Raw genomic sequence first — 13,919 nt, forward strand, 5'->3', positions numbered from 1 at the left:
TCTTCCCTCCACCTGTCTATCTTGGTGTTTAGATCCTCCCGCACCTTTTGTCATTACTGGGATTTGAACTCAGGGCCTTATGCTTGCTAGGCAAGTGCTGTACCACTTGAGCCATGCCCTCCAGCCCTTTTTGCTTTAGTTTGTTTTTAAATAGGGTTTTATGCTTTTGCCTGGGCTAACCTTGGATGAAATCCTACTAGCTATGCTTTCCCTTGTAGCTGGAATTATAGGTATAGACCACCATGCCCAGCTTGTTTTTTGAGATACAGTCTTTCTAAGGTCCCCTCTTCACCACCCCCTGCTTCGCTTCAGACCTCCATCCTCTTACCTCTGCCTCCTTTGTAGCTAGGACTAAGGTGTATGCCACCATGCCTGGCTTTTAAATTTTCCCTTCTTATAAGGACTCCAGTCATAGTGGATTAGGGTTCACACATAACTGGCCTAATTTTAACTTGAATACCTCTGTAAGGACCCACTTTGCAAATAAAGTCACATTCTGAGGTACTGAGAATTAAGACTTAAGCATACCTTTTTAAGGGGACAAATCCAATCCATACAAGTATCAGTAGACAACTCAAACTCTCTGCAAATGGAAGTGTTTTTCAAAATGGATGTATCATTTATGTTTTTGTTGGCAGTGAATAAGAATGCCCTCAGATCCAACATTCTCACCAACTGGTGCTTCCTATTTATTGACTTTAATAATCGCTAGTCTCATGGGTATGATATAGTATTTTTTTGTGGTTTTTTAAATCTGCATTTTCCTACTTAGTACAAAGATTGAGTATTTTTATTATATTTACGTGCTATTTTTTCCATTCAGGGATTACCTGTTTATGTAACTAATTGTTATGAATTAAGACATACTTTAATTGTTTTTCTTAATGATGAGTTCTTTTGTATGTTTGGGTACCAATAAAATTTTGTTGGTTATTTGAATTGCAAATATCTTCTAGCAGTTTATGGCATTTTTAAATAACAAGTGCTGTTACATTTACTAGTCTTTTCCTCTAGTGATAAGACTTTTTGTGTCTTGCTTACAAAACACTTGGCTATTGGAAATCATAAAGTATGTTTTTATATTGTCTTTAAAAAGTTTTAGAGCTTTGCCTTTCACATGGGTTTTAATCCATTACAAACTGACTTATTTGTGAATATGATGTGGCAATCCAATCTTATTTCTTATCCATATGCATGTCCACTTACACCAACACACTCAGTTTATTTATTTATTCTCCATTTATCAGCAGTACAGCCCTACTATATTATCACATTTCAGTGATAAGTCTATATCTACATTTTTTATTATGTTTCAACATTTAGTTAACACATCCTGTGTTAATACTACATTGCCTCACCTGTATTATGACTTAATATTCAGTAAGTTTCCCCATGTTCTTTTTCAAGAGTGTATCAATATTTTCAGACCTTAGTTTTTCAATGTAAATTTTCGAATAAGCTTGTTTTACAAACAATTCTGTAGGGATTTTGATTAGCATTGCATTGTCTTTTCAACAGTTTAGACAATTGCTCTTGATTGAAAAATTTAACTTGTAGCTTTCTGGGAATTTACTTAATGTGACTTAAAATTTATTTTCATAATTTGTAATATCTCTTTTCTATTTTAATCTCTTTAGCATCTGCTTTTATTCCCTCTTTTTCACTCCTAATGTCATTTGTAATTTTTTGTTTTTCAGTCTTTTCAAAAGCTAGTTTTTTGGCTGGGGATAGCACTCAGTGGTTTAATACTTGTTTAGCATGGGTTAAACTGCCAGTACATTTTTAAAAAAGCTAGCTGTTTTGATTGGTGCTTATTGTCTATTCTATTTCCATTATTCTATTATTTCTTCTTGTTTTCTTACTCTGAATTTATTTTCTTTTTCTAACTGGATAGGGTGCTGAGCCCATTGAATCTTTTCCAATTAGCATTTAAGACTATACATGTCTTAAACTTAGAACTATTGTCTTAGTAGAATCTTATATAAGTTTTGATGTGTGGTATTGCTATTTTTCAGTCCTAAGCATTTTCTAATTTTCATCTTGATTTCCCTTTTAACTAATGAGTTATAACTAATGAGTCATTTAGTTATGTATGTAGGCTTTCTAGATATATTATGGTTGATTTCTGATTTAATTTTCTTCTGGGTAATGAATGTAGCTCATTGTGTCATTAATTTTCATAAATGTTCTGGGTGTTTGAAGATAATATATATTCTTTGATTATTAGGTACACCAATGTTAGCTGTCTGGTAGATAAAAGTTATTAAATGCCCATGTCACTTATTCTTTTTTTTTTTTCATTAGTGAGGTTTCGAACGCAGGGCCTTATGCTTGCTAGGCAAGTGCTCAAGTTTCGAACGCAGGGCCTTATGCTTCCTAGGCAAATGCTCTACCACTTGAGCCATGCCCCAGTCCTTTTTGCTTTAGTTTATTTTTCAGGTAGGGTCTCACACTTTTTGCCTGGGCCAGCCTTGGAGCTTGATCCTCCTACCTCTGCTTCCCATGTAGCTGGAATTGCAGGTGTGTACCACCATACCTGACCCTCCTTACTTTTTAAAAATCTTCTTGAATTATCAGTGCCTGAGAAGGTCTCACTTTGTTAGTGGATTTGTCAGTTTTTCCCCATAGTTGTAATGTTTGTGTGTGTATGTATGCATGTAGAGAACAGAACTTTCAAGTTGTATAGAATGACTCATCAAAAGAACAACAGAAAGCATGCATGAGAGATAGCAGCACACGGCAGTGTCTAAAGAGTGAATGTAGGAATGTAATGAAAATTAGTTTGGTTAGATTTAACATATATTTAAAAATTGCTGTTTTTACATGCCAGGCCCTGGAGATACTAAAATCACAAGTACAGTCACTATTTCAAGAAGTTTATATTCTAATGGAGACAGAAAATGTAAATAAATAATTACAATTCAGTGTGGTAAATGAAAAGAGGGAGAGAAAAAGGAGGGCTATGGAGGGTGAATATGATTGAAGTACATTATATTCATGTATGAAAATAGCATAATAAAACCCATTAAGATTATTTTAAAAAGAGGGGAAGGAGAAGGTGCTAAGAGAGTAATAAAGGGAGTGAATATTATCAAGTTCAGTGTATGTATGTATGGAAATATCAGGGTGAAACTCCTTTGTACATAATACATGCTAATAAAAAATAGAATTTTCACTCCTGTCACTTTACAAGTAAGTTTTCACAATTAGTCAGAGTTCATCCATTATCATCCCCGTTTCACTCTAAATATATATGGAGGCGAATACTTACAACAACCAAAAGAGATACTTAAGTTTGCCACCAGAAATGTCTGTGGTAAAAATAATACAGGCGATAAAAGAAATTTAATCTAGAATCAGAAAAGGGAGATTATTATAAAATGATGAAATAATTATAAAGCGCTTATTATATGTTAAGTCTCAATAATACTGAGCATGGGGGCCCTATTTTGCAGCTAGAAACTAAGGTGAATACATTAACCACAAATCACTTAGCTAGTATTTAAAAAGCACCATAATATGCAAAGTATCATTTCCAGTATATTACAAGCTTCTAGGAAATCTCTTATTTGAGACAAACTACAGGTCAAGATATTTAAAAATATCTTGATAGGAATTGATGAGTTGGCATAAAAAATAATAAGATCAAACCAAGTGAGGTGGCTTATACCTATAATCCCAGCTACTCCTGAGGCTGCAGTTGAGAGAATCACTGCCTCAGCAAAAGGTTAATGAGACCCCCATCTCACTAAAGCTGGGCTTGGTAGCTTGTGCCTGTCATCCCAGCTGTTTGGGAGGCTTAAATAGGCTATGGTTCAGGCCAGCCTGGGCAAAACTGTGAAACCCTATTTCAGAAATAACTAAAGCAAAAAGGGCTGGGGCATGGCTTATCTGGTAGAGCACTTGCCTAGCCAGCCAAAGGCTCCCCAGCACCAACCCCCCTAAAAAAGACAAAGAAAATCTTAGACCTGGATGTGTAACTCAGTGGTAGAGTATTTGCCTACTATGTGTGAGGCCCTGGGTTCAATCCCCAGCACTGAAAAGAAAAAAAAAAAATCATTGATTTCCCAAAAGGAGTGAAAGTAGGAAGCTGAGAAGTTAGCAGACATTAAAGTGAACTCTCACGTGAAATGTTTCTACTCTACTTAGAGACCTTGAGTATTTCTTTCTATTGGGTGTGTCAGTACTCAAAAGATGAAGCCTTGGTCTGTCCAAAATGATGAATCCAGAAGAAAACCTCTGTATAAAGCTGGGACCCTTAAAGTGCTTTTTCCCCTAGTGTCATGGTAAATGATAAATAAATATGGCCAGGAAGATGGCATGCCTACCTTGATCTTGGCACAAGAGAGTGAGGAGGAGTGAGTGAGTGTGAGAATGTATAATCACAAGAGGGCTTTCATATATGTATATATTTAAGTCGTGGTAAAATATGTATAAAACAAAATTTATTACCCGTCATTTTAAGTGTAGAGTTCAGCAGCAGCGAGCACCTTTATATTGTTGTGCAACTGTTTGTGCCACCATCCATCTCCAGAGTATTTTTCATCTTCCCAAACTTCAACTCAGTAGCCACTACACAGTGACTCTTCCTCCTTTTTTCTGAGCCTTTAGCAAGCATCATTTTACTTTCTGTCTCTATGAATTTGACTACTCTAGAAACTTTGTATAAATGGAATCAGTCCTTTTGTGACTGGCTTTTTTCACTTAATGTAATAGTTTTCTATGTTGTAGCAGGTCTTGGAATTTTCTTTTTATGGCTGAATAATAGTCCATTGTAAATATATATATCACAATTTATCTGTTCATGTACCCTTGGGTTGCTTCCATTTTTTGCCTGTTGTGAATGATATGCTGTTATAAACATGAATTAAAAGCTTAAGCCTTTTTATTTATTTTTTTTGCAGTCCTGGGGTTTGAACTCAGGGCCTCATGCTTGTCAGGTAGATGCTCTACCACTTGAGCCACACTGTCAGCCCTTTTTGCTTTGGTTCTTTTTGATACAGGGTCTCACTTTATGCCCAGGGGTGTGGACTATCATCTTCCTGTTTGTGCTTCTCTTTATAACTGGGATTGCACACTTGAGCCTTCAGGCCCAGCCATTGGTTGAGAGGGGTTCTCTAGAGCTTTTTGCCTGGGCTGTCCTTGAACTGTGATCCTCCTGATCTTTTCCTACTGGGTAGCTAGGATTAGAGGCTTGATCCACTGTGCCTGGCCTCTCTCAATGTTTTATTCTAGAGTTTCATAACAGGTTTAGCTCTTATATTTAAGGCTTTGTTCCATTTTGAGTTTTTCTTTTTAATTTGGGGTAAGGTGTCCAAAAGTTCTTTTACTTGTGTATATCTAGTTTCTAAAGACCAGTTGTTGAAAAAATTTTTCTGCACATTCAATAGTGTTGGCTATGTGACTACGTGAGAGTATTTCTGGGCCCTCTGTTCTATTCCATTAGTCTTTATGTCTCTTTTTGTCAGTACCACACTGTTTTGATTATTGTATTGTTGTAGTACATTTCGAAATAAGGATGTATGAGATCTCAAATTTTGTTCTTTTTAAAGATTGTGTTGGCTGTTTGAGGGTCCCTTGAGATTCCACATGAATTTTAGGATGGATTTTTCTATCTCTGCAAAAACACTACTAGGTTTATTACTATTATTATTATCATTATAAAAATAACAAAATTTACCATTTTAAGCATTTTTTGCCTTTATTTTTTATTTTACTATTATTGTTGTACTGGAGGTACACTGTGACATTTATAAAAGTTCTTACAATATATCATAGGTGAATTCACCCCTCCACCATTCTCCTTCGTCCTCCTCCCCCCATTCCTGGAATAGTTTCAGTAGGTCTCATTTTTCCACTTGCATACATGTGCACACAGTGTTGGCACCGTCTTCACCCCTTATACACTACAGCCTACTACAGTTCACTAATTTTAAGAATGTTCATCTTGTTGTGAAATAGATCTCCAGATCTTTTCCATATTTCCGAATTGAAACTCTGGGGCTAGGGGCATGGCTCACATGGTAGAGCATTTGTCTAGCAAGTCTGAGGCCAAGTTCAAAACTCTAGTAACTCTGCCAAATCCCCCAAACCCCAAAACTCCGAAACTCTATACCCATTAAACAACTTCTTCTTCCCTCCAGCCAGTGATAACTCCTATTCCAACTTTTATTTTTACAAATTTTACTACATTAGAGACTATAGAAGTGGAATTGTTTAGTATTTATGATTTTGTGACGGGTTTATTTCATTTAGTATATTTCATTTAGTATAGCCATCACTGGAATTTTGATAGGGATTATAGTGAATATGTAAACTGTTCTGTTTAATGTGATGAAGTCTTTTGCTGTCCTGCTCCACTCTACTCAGGGTGTGAATCATCCTTTTGTGCAGTGTATTCATGTTGTATATAGTACCTCCTGTTAGTCACTTACTAGCTGTGTTGGCTATCAGATTGACTGACATGGTGTACCATCATTATAATTGTTTTATTTTATTATTAGTTGTTGTTATTGAGAAATCTCTTAATGTGCCCAATTAATAAATTAGACTTTATCATAGGTATGTATAGGAAAAAAATCTAGTACATATAGGGTCCTATATACAGTACTAGTCATGGTTTCAGGCATCCACTAGGGGTCTTGAGCATTTCCCTTGTGGAAAAGGGAGCAGGGGAACTACTGTATTATACTCTGTTTATACTGTCTTAATTTCCTCTCACAAGTATTGAATTCTTCCCTTCCCTTTTTTTTTTTTAGCATTGCAATATGCTAAGGTGCTGTGAGGAAAATATAAAAATGGATAAAAGACATAATTTAATCCTTAGGGAGTTTGTATCTAATAGATGATGTGTAAACTAACTTACAATGAGACAAAATTACATTAATGCTGTATTTCCAGTCTGAATACCTTATTGTGGAAGGCAAAAGAGTGGTAAGTTTTTAATATAGTTATATTGGGAATCTTCATGTAGGAAATATTTGAAGGATATATGGAACTCAAGTAGAGACACCATTGAGACTAATAAAACATCTGAAGGTAAAGAAAGGCTTTATCAACAAGTTGTGTAGGTCAGCATGCAAAGTTAGTAAGTAAGGAGTGTAGAGTTAATGCAGGAATGTTACCAGAAAAGAGATGCAAGTTTGCTTGAGAGGAACTTATGGAAGTACTTGAATACCATCATAAAATTTTGAACTTACACTTTGTACTTAGTGGAAAATGTTAAAAGATTTTCCAGGAAAGGAGAGACATTTTTCCTCATTTTAGATAGCTTATTGGCAATATGAAGGGTAGATCAGAGAAACAGAGCTGGGAGCAGGGAGGCTGTTGCATATATTCATATGAGCTACTGAGAACAGGGAAGTGGAAAGGCTTTGATCCCTGGAGAAAGGGAGGTATGAAGGGCTTCAAGTTTATGTGTGGAAGGTTGTGGTGTCCTTAGCCAATGTAGGGAACATGGAAAAAAGGTGGTTAAGTAGAAATGATCAGAGCTTGGTTTTATTGTTTAAGCATATTCATTTTTGCATGTGTATGCTTGATATCTCTAAGTGGAATGTAAACTTGAGAGTGGAGATCAAATGTTTCCTATATATTTTGCAGTTCACCATAGATATATATTATTATTTTTATTGTCATTTTGATAGTATTTTCATGTTAACCTTGATTGAAAGAAAGAATTATGGGTGGAGATAAACCCTAGTTTCTTCCTATCTTTGGTACTCTCATTAGCAATAGCAATAAACAGTGTTGCACAATGATGAAGCCAGACTACTTGTGTTTAAGTATATCTCTGCCACTTGTGGGATAATGGGTCGTTTGTTTAACTTCTCTCCCCCTCAGTATTCCTGTATGTAAATTGGGAAATTCTTTAGTGTGAGACAGATATGAACATGAGAAGTCATTGTGAAAATTAAGTGAATCAATGATCTGTGAGTTCTTGCAACAGTATCTGGCACCTGGTAAACACTTAACAGGTTGTTACTGATGTAAGTAGTTGACATTTTAATCCAGATTACTTGTTAGTTTATGCAAAATTACTCTAAAATCAATGGTAAAGTTAATGGAAATTTTTTAAATTCATTTATTCACGTGTGCATACATTGTTTGGGTCATTTCTCCACCCTGTCGCCATACCCCACCCACTTCCCCCCCCCCACTCTCCCCCCTCCCCCCCTCAGTTCCAGGCAGGTCCTGTTCTGCCCTTATCACTAATTTTGTTGAAGAAAAGATACAAGTATAATAAGGAAGACAAAGCGTTTTTGCTAGTTAAGGATAGCTATACAGAGAGATTCCTAACATTGCTTTCGTGTACTCATGTGTTATGTCCCATGTTGATTCATCTCTAACTGATCTTTACACTGATTCCTGATCCCCTTCTCATGTTGACCTCTGTCACTTTAAGGTTTCTGTATTAGTTCCTCTGGAGTGGAGACATCAAACGCTTTCATGTTTTGGGTTTCCTACATATCTGCATGCCTCCCTTATGTGCTCTCCCCCTGTCATGTGATCCAAGTCCTACCACATTGCTGTATTTGTCCTAGATCTAAAGTCCGCATATGAGGGAGAACATACAATTTTTCTGGCCTTGCTCAGAATGATCTTCTCCGGTTCCATCCATTTACTTGCAAATGATAAGATTTCATTCTTCTTCATGGCTGAGTAAAATTCCATTGTGTACAAGTATCACATTTTCTTGATCCATTCATCAATAGTGGGGCATCTTGGTTGTTTCCATAACTTGGTTATTGTGAATAGTGCTGCAATAAACGTGGGTGTGCAGGTACCTCTGGAGTAACCTGAGTCACATTCCTTTGGGTATATCCCCAGGAGTGGGATTGCTGGATCATATGGCAGGTCTATGTTTAGATTTTTAAGAAGTCGCCAAATTTTTTTCCAGAGTGGTTGTACCAGCTTGCATTCCCAACAGCAGTGGACTAGGGTTCCTTTTCCCCACATCCTTGCCAACACATGTTGTTGGTGGTGTTTTTGATGATGGCTATTCAAACAGGGGTGAGGTGGAATCTTAGTGTGGTTTTGATTTGCATTTCCTTTATGCTAGAGATGGTGAGCATTTTTTAATGTTATTTTTGGCCCTTTGAATTTCTTCTTTTGAGAAAGTTCTGCTTAGTTCAGTTGCTCATTTCTTAATTGGTTCATTGATTTTAGGAGAGTTTAGTTTCTTAAGTTCACTGTATATTCTAGTTATCAGTCCCTTGTCTGATATATAGCTGACAAATATTTTCTCCCACTCTGTGGGTGGTTTCTTCAGTTTAGAGACCATTTCTTTTGTTGTGCAGAAGCTTTTTAATTTTATAAAGTCCCATTTATTCATCATTTCTCTTAGTTTCTGGGCTGCTGGGGTTCTATTTAGGAAGTCTTTGTCTATACCTATTAGTTCCAGGGTGTTTCCTGCTCCTTCCTGTAGTAACTTCAGAATTTCAGGTCTGATATTTAGGTCCTTGATCCATTTTGAGTTGATACTAGTACAGGGTGATAGACAGACATGAATCTAGTTTCAGTTTCTTGCAGACGGTTCACCACTTTTCCCAGCAACATTTGTTGAAGAGGCTGTCTTTTCTCCATCGTATATTTTTAGCACCTTTGTCAAAAATGAGGTGGGTATAGTTGTGTGGATTCATATCCGGGTCCTCTATTCTGTTCCACTGGTCTTCATGTCTGTTTTTGTGCCAGTACCATGCTGTTTTTATTGCTATTGCTTTGTAATATAGTTTGAAGTCGGCATTGCTTCAAACTATATTTGAACCAGCATTGCTGTTTTTGCTGAGTATTGCCTTGGCTATTCGCAGTCTCTTGTGTTTCCAAATGAACTTCAGGGTAGATTTTTTAATCTCATTGGGATTTTGATGGGAATTGCATTAAACATGTAGATTGCTTTTGGTAGTATAGCCATTTTTACTATGTTGATTCCACCAATCCATGAGCACGGGAGATCTCTCCACCTTCTGTAGTCTTCCTCGATCTCTTTCTTCAGGGGTTTGTAATTCTCCCTGTAGAGATCATTCACATTTTTTGTTAAGTTTACTCCTAGGTGTTTGATTTTTTTTGTGTGGCTGTTGTAAATGGAATTGTTTCCATGTATTCCTTCTCAGTTTGTTCACTGTTGGTGTATAGAAAAGCTAATGACTTTTGTAGGTTGATTTTGTGTCCTGCCACGTTACTGTAGCTGTTTATGGTGTCTAAGAGTTTTTGGGTAGAGTTTTTTGGATCTTTAAGGTATAGGATCATATTGTCTGCAAGTAAGGATATTTTGACAGTTCTTTACCTATTTGTATTCCTTCTATTTCTTCTTCTTGCTTTATTGCTCTGGCTAGAAATTCCAGTACTATGTTGAATAGGAGTGGGGATAGTGGGCACCCTTGTCTAGTTCCTGATTTTAGGGGGAATGGTTTCATTTTTTCACTGTTAAGTATGATGTTGGCTGTAGGTTTGTCATATGTAGCCTTTACAATGTTGAGGTACATTCCTTCTATTCCTAGTTTTCTTAGAGCTTTTATCATGAAGTGGTGTTGGATCTTCTCGAAGGCTTTTTCTGCATCTATTGAGATGATCAAGTGTTTTTTGTCTTTGCTTCTATTGATGTGCTGTATTACATTTATAGATTTGCATATGTTGAACCACCCCTGCATCCCTGGGATGAAGCCGACTTGGTCATGGTTTATGATCTTTCTGATGTGTTGTTGGATTCGGTTTGCCGTTATTTTATTAAGGATTTTTGCATCGATATTCATTAAGGAAATTGGCCTGTACTTCTCCTTTTTGGGTGTCATCTTCTGGTTTTGGGATGAGAGTAATATTGGCTTCATAAAATGAGTTAGGCAGTGTTCCTTCCCTTTCTGTTTCATGGAACAGTTTAAGGAGAGTTGGTATTAGTTCTTTAAACATCTGATAGAATTCAGCAGTGAATCCATCAGGTCCTGGACTTTTCTTTTTTGGGAAACTCTTGATTGCTGCTTCAATTTCTTTTTGTGTTATAGGTAATTAATATCCTCTTGGTTCAGTTTTGGGTGGCTGTAGGTTGCTGGAAATCTGTCCATTTCTTCAAGATTTTCTGATTTATTCGAGTATAGGTTCTCAAAGTAGTCTCTGATGATTCCCTGGATTTCTGTGATGTTTCTTGTTATCTCCCCTTTTGCATTTCTGATTTTACTGATTTGGGTTTTTTCTCTCCTCATTTTAGTCAGGTTTGCCAGGGGTCTGTCAATCTTATTTATTTTTTCAAAGAACCAGCTTTTTGTTTCATTGATTCTTTGTATGGTTTTGTTTGTTTGTTTGTTTGTTTCTGTTTCATTGATTTCAGCCCTTATTTTAATTATTTCTTTCCTTCTGCTTGTTTTGGGATTTGCTTGTTCTTGTTTTTCTAGGTTTTTGAGCTGTAGTATTAAGTCATTGATTTGAGATCTTTCTGTCCTTTTAATATATAACTTTCGTCTTAAGACTGCCTTTGCTGTGTCCCATAGGTTCTGGTAGGTCATGTTTTCATTTTCATTAACTTCCAGGAACCTTTTAATTTCCTCTTTTATTTCATCGATGACCCATTCGTCATCGAGCAATGTGTTGTTCAGCTTCCAATTGTTTGCATGTTTTTTACGGCTGTTTTTGTTGTTGATTTCTAGTTTTAATTCATTGTGGTCAGATAGAATGCATGGGATTATTTCTATTTTAAAAATATGGAACACTTTACGAATTTGCCTGTCATCCTTGCACAGGGGCCATGCTAATCTTTTCTGTTATCATTCCAATTTTAGTATATGTGCTGCTGAAGTGAGCACAGTTAATTGAAATTTAGATCTTTCAAAAATCCCTTTTTATTTTCCTGATACATCTCTTGGAACTAGTATTAAATAAAAAAAGTAAATTCCTTCCACAAGCAGTATTTGAGGGAAATTATTTTTGCAGTTGTCAGTATTTAGGACAACAAAGAAAAGGTACAAGTGATGATTTCAGAAGGGATTAAAAGGGGTAATTTGGATTTCTTATGTTTTGAAGTTCCAGAGATCTAAAGGTTAAGAACCTTTGGTTTCCCAGAAGAAAAATTTGTCTGCTACTTGAGTCATAATTTTCTGTCCTATAAGCTCATTTGTTACTTTGGAATCAGAAGTGCACTGGTACTTCAAATAAATGTAAGAATAAATATGGACATCAATTTTTACTAATAAATGGAGAAGTATTTTTCTTTAGAGAAGCTATACATCCATTAGTAAATGCAAATATTTCTTATGTAAGTTATCTTTTTGTTTGCTTTTGTTGTAAAGATAAGCTCTATATTGAAGTAGTTCTACCCAGAGAGAAGCGCCTGCAGTCCTTTGCAGTTCATTTCTGTCAAGCATGTAGATAACTATGTAACCCCACCCCAGGAATGGCAAGAAGGAGCAGATGAGAGAAGAACAGAGGAAGAAAACTGTAAAAAAGTGATTCCTCCAGCCCCCATCTTTACTCCCGTCAGTATTAGTTATCTTGCTTAATTGCTTTTTCAGTAATGTTTTCTTCCATTCTTCAGATAAAGTCCTCTGAAGATTCCGTCACTTAAATACTAATGGTTTAAAGCAGACAAAAATAAATATGGATATGAATTTTTACTAATATATGGGAAAGTGCTTTTCTTTAGGAAAAAATATGTATGTATACATTACTACATACCAAGTATTTATCATTATGGGAAGCCTTTTTTTTTTACTTTTTGTTGTAAAAATAAGCAACCTATGAAGCTGGGCTCACTGTAGTTCCAGTGACTCAAAAGGCTGAGGCAGAAGCATCGCTTGAGTCCATGAATTCATGGCCCATCTGGATAATATAGTAAGACCACATAGCAAAAACAAAACAAAACAAAAACAAAAAAAACAAACAAACCACCAAATTACTTGAATATCTGAAAATTCATTCCTTCAGTAAACGTTACTAGAGCATTCTGCTGGGAGCTGTGAGGACTATGAAGACTCATGTAAAGATACCACAGTACTACACAATGCAGTTAGTTTACGAACGTGAAGATTTCATTTTAAAGTAGAAAAAAAGGACAGTGGAATTTTTAGTATCTGAGAGGTCTCAATAAATAACAGATATTATTTTCCTGTCTAGTTCTGAATAAACTGAGAAAAAAGTGACAGATGAAAAATCTAAATAACACCCTTTGTTCTTGATAAAGGTGACATGGAGAACATGGCTTACACATAGAGGTAGTTTTGCTTTCTAATACTAAATCCTGAAGTTAAGTAGACCCGATCACAAACAGGACAGGATCAGGAACATTCTCCCTATTTTCTGGAAGAGCCTATCCATGAAGGAGCACTGGTGTGCTTCTGCCTCCAGCTAGAAGGTAGGCCTCTGAGAGCAAAAGTAAAGGGTATAATTACGCTTATGTAATTCTTTTTTCTTTTTTTTCCCAGTACTGGAGTTTGAACTTAGGGCTTATACCTTGAGCCACTCCACCACAACCCTTTTTTTGTGATGGATTCTTTCCAGATAGGGTTTCCCTAACTCTTTGCCCAGGCTGGCTTTGAACTGCAAGCCTCCTGATCTCTGCCTCCTGAGTAGCCAGGATTACAGGTGTGAGCCACCAGTGCCTGGCTTATATAATTCTTTACTCATCAGGTAGTCACTGTTCTCTTAGAAGAAATGTAAGTGAAGGGGTAGAGAACAGGCCAAAAGTATTTAGGGAAAATTCTTCCTAGAAGCCATAGGATTGAGAAAAGGCATTGACCCTCATCATGAAAATAGAAAAGGCTACTTGTAATACTGTTACCCTTTACATATGTGTTTTAAATTTTATGTGTCCTCTTTTTTTGCAACCATAGTTTTTATAGTTATATGGAGTGTACTTAATTTTAAAACTAAGCCTAGATATTTTCTGCTTTCCTCTCTTGACAAGAACTGAATCACTTCCTTTGGTATGCATTTATTGT

The 13,919-nt window shown here is 36.2% G+C and overlaps 1 protein-coding gene and 1 non-coding gene across 3 annotated transcripts in view; one reads left to right on the forward strand and one right to left on the reverse strand.

Annotated features, from left to right (window-relative positions):
- Positions 1 to 13,919, forward strand: part of Pde3b (phosphodiesterase 3B) — a 208,070-nt gene that overhangs the window by 7,552 nt on the left and 186,599 nt on the right. The window lies entirely within an intron of this gene.
- Positions 11,682 to 11,789, reverse strand: LOC141416058 (U6 spliceosomal RNA). The gene has a single exon (XR_012440987.1). It is a non-coding gene; the product is annotated as a U6 spliceosomal RNA (small nuclear RNA).

Source organism: Castor canadensis, chromosome 1 (assembly GCF_047511655.1).
Source record: "Castor canadensis chromosome 1, mCasCan1.hap1v2, whole genome shotgun sequence".
Taxonomy (NCBI): Eukaryota; Metazoa; Chordata; class Mammalia; order Rodentia; family Castoridae; genus Castor; species Castor canadensis.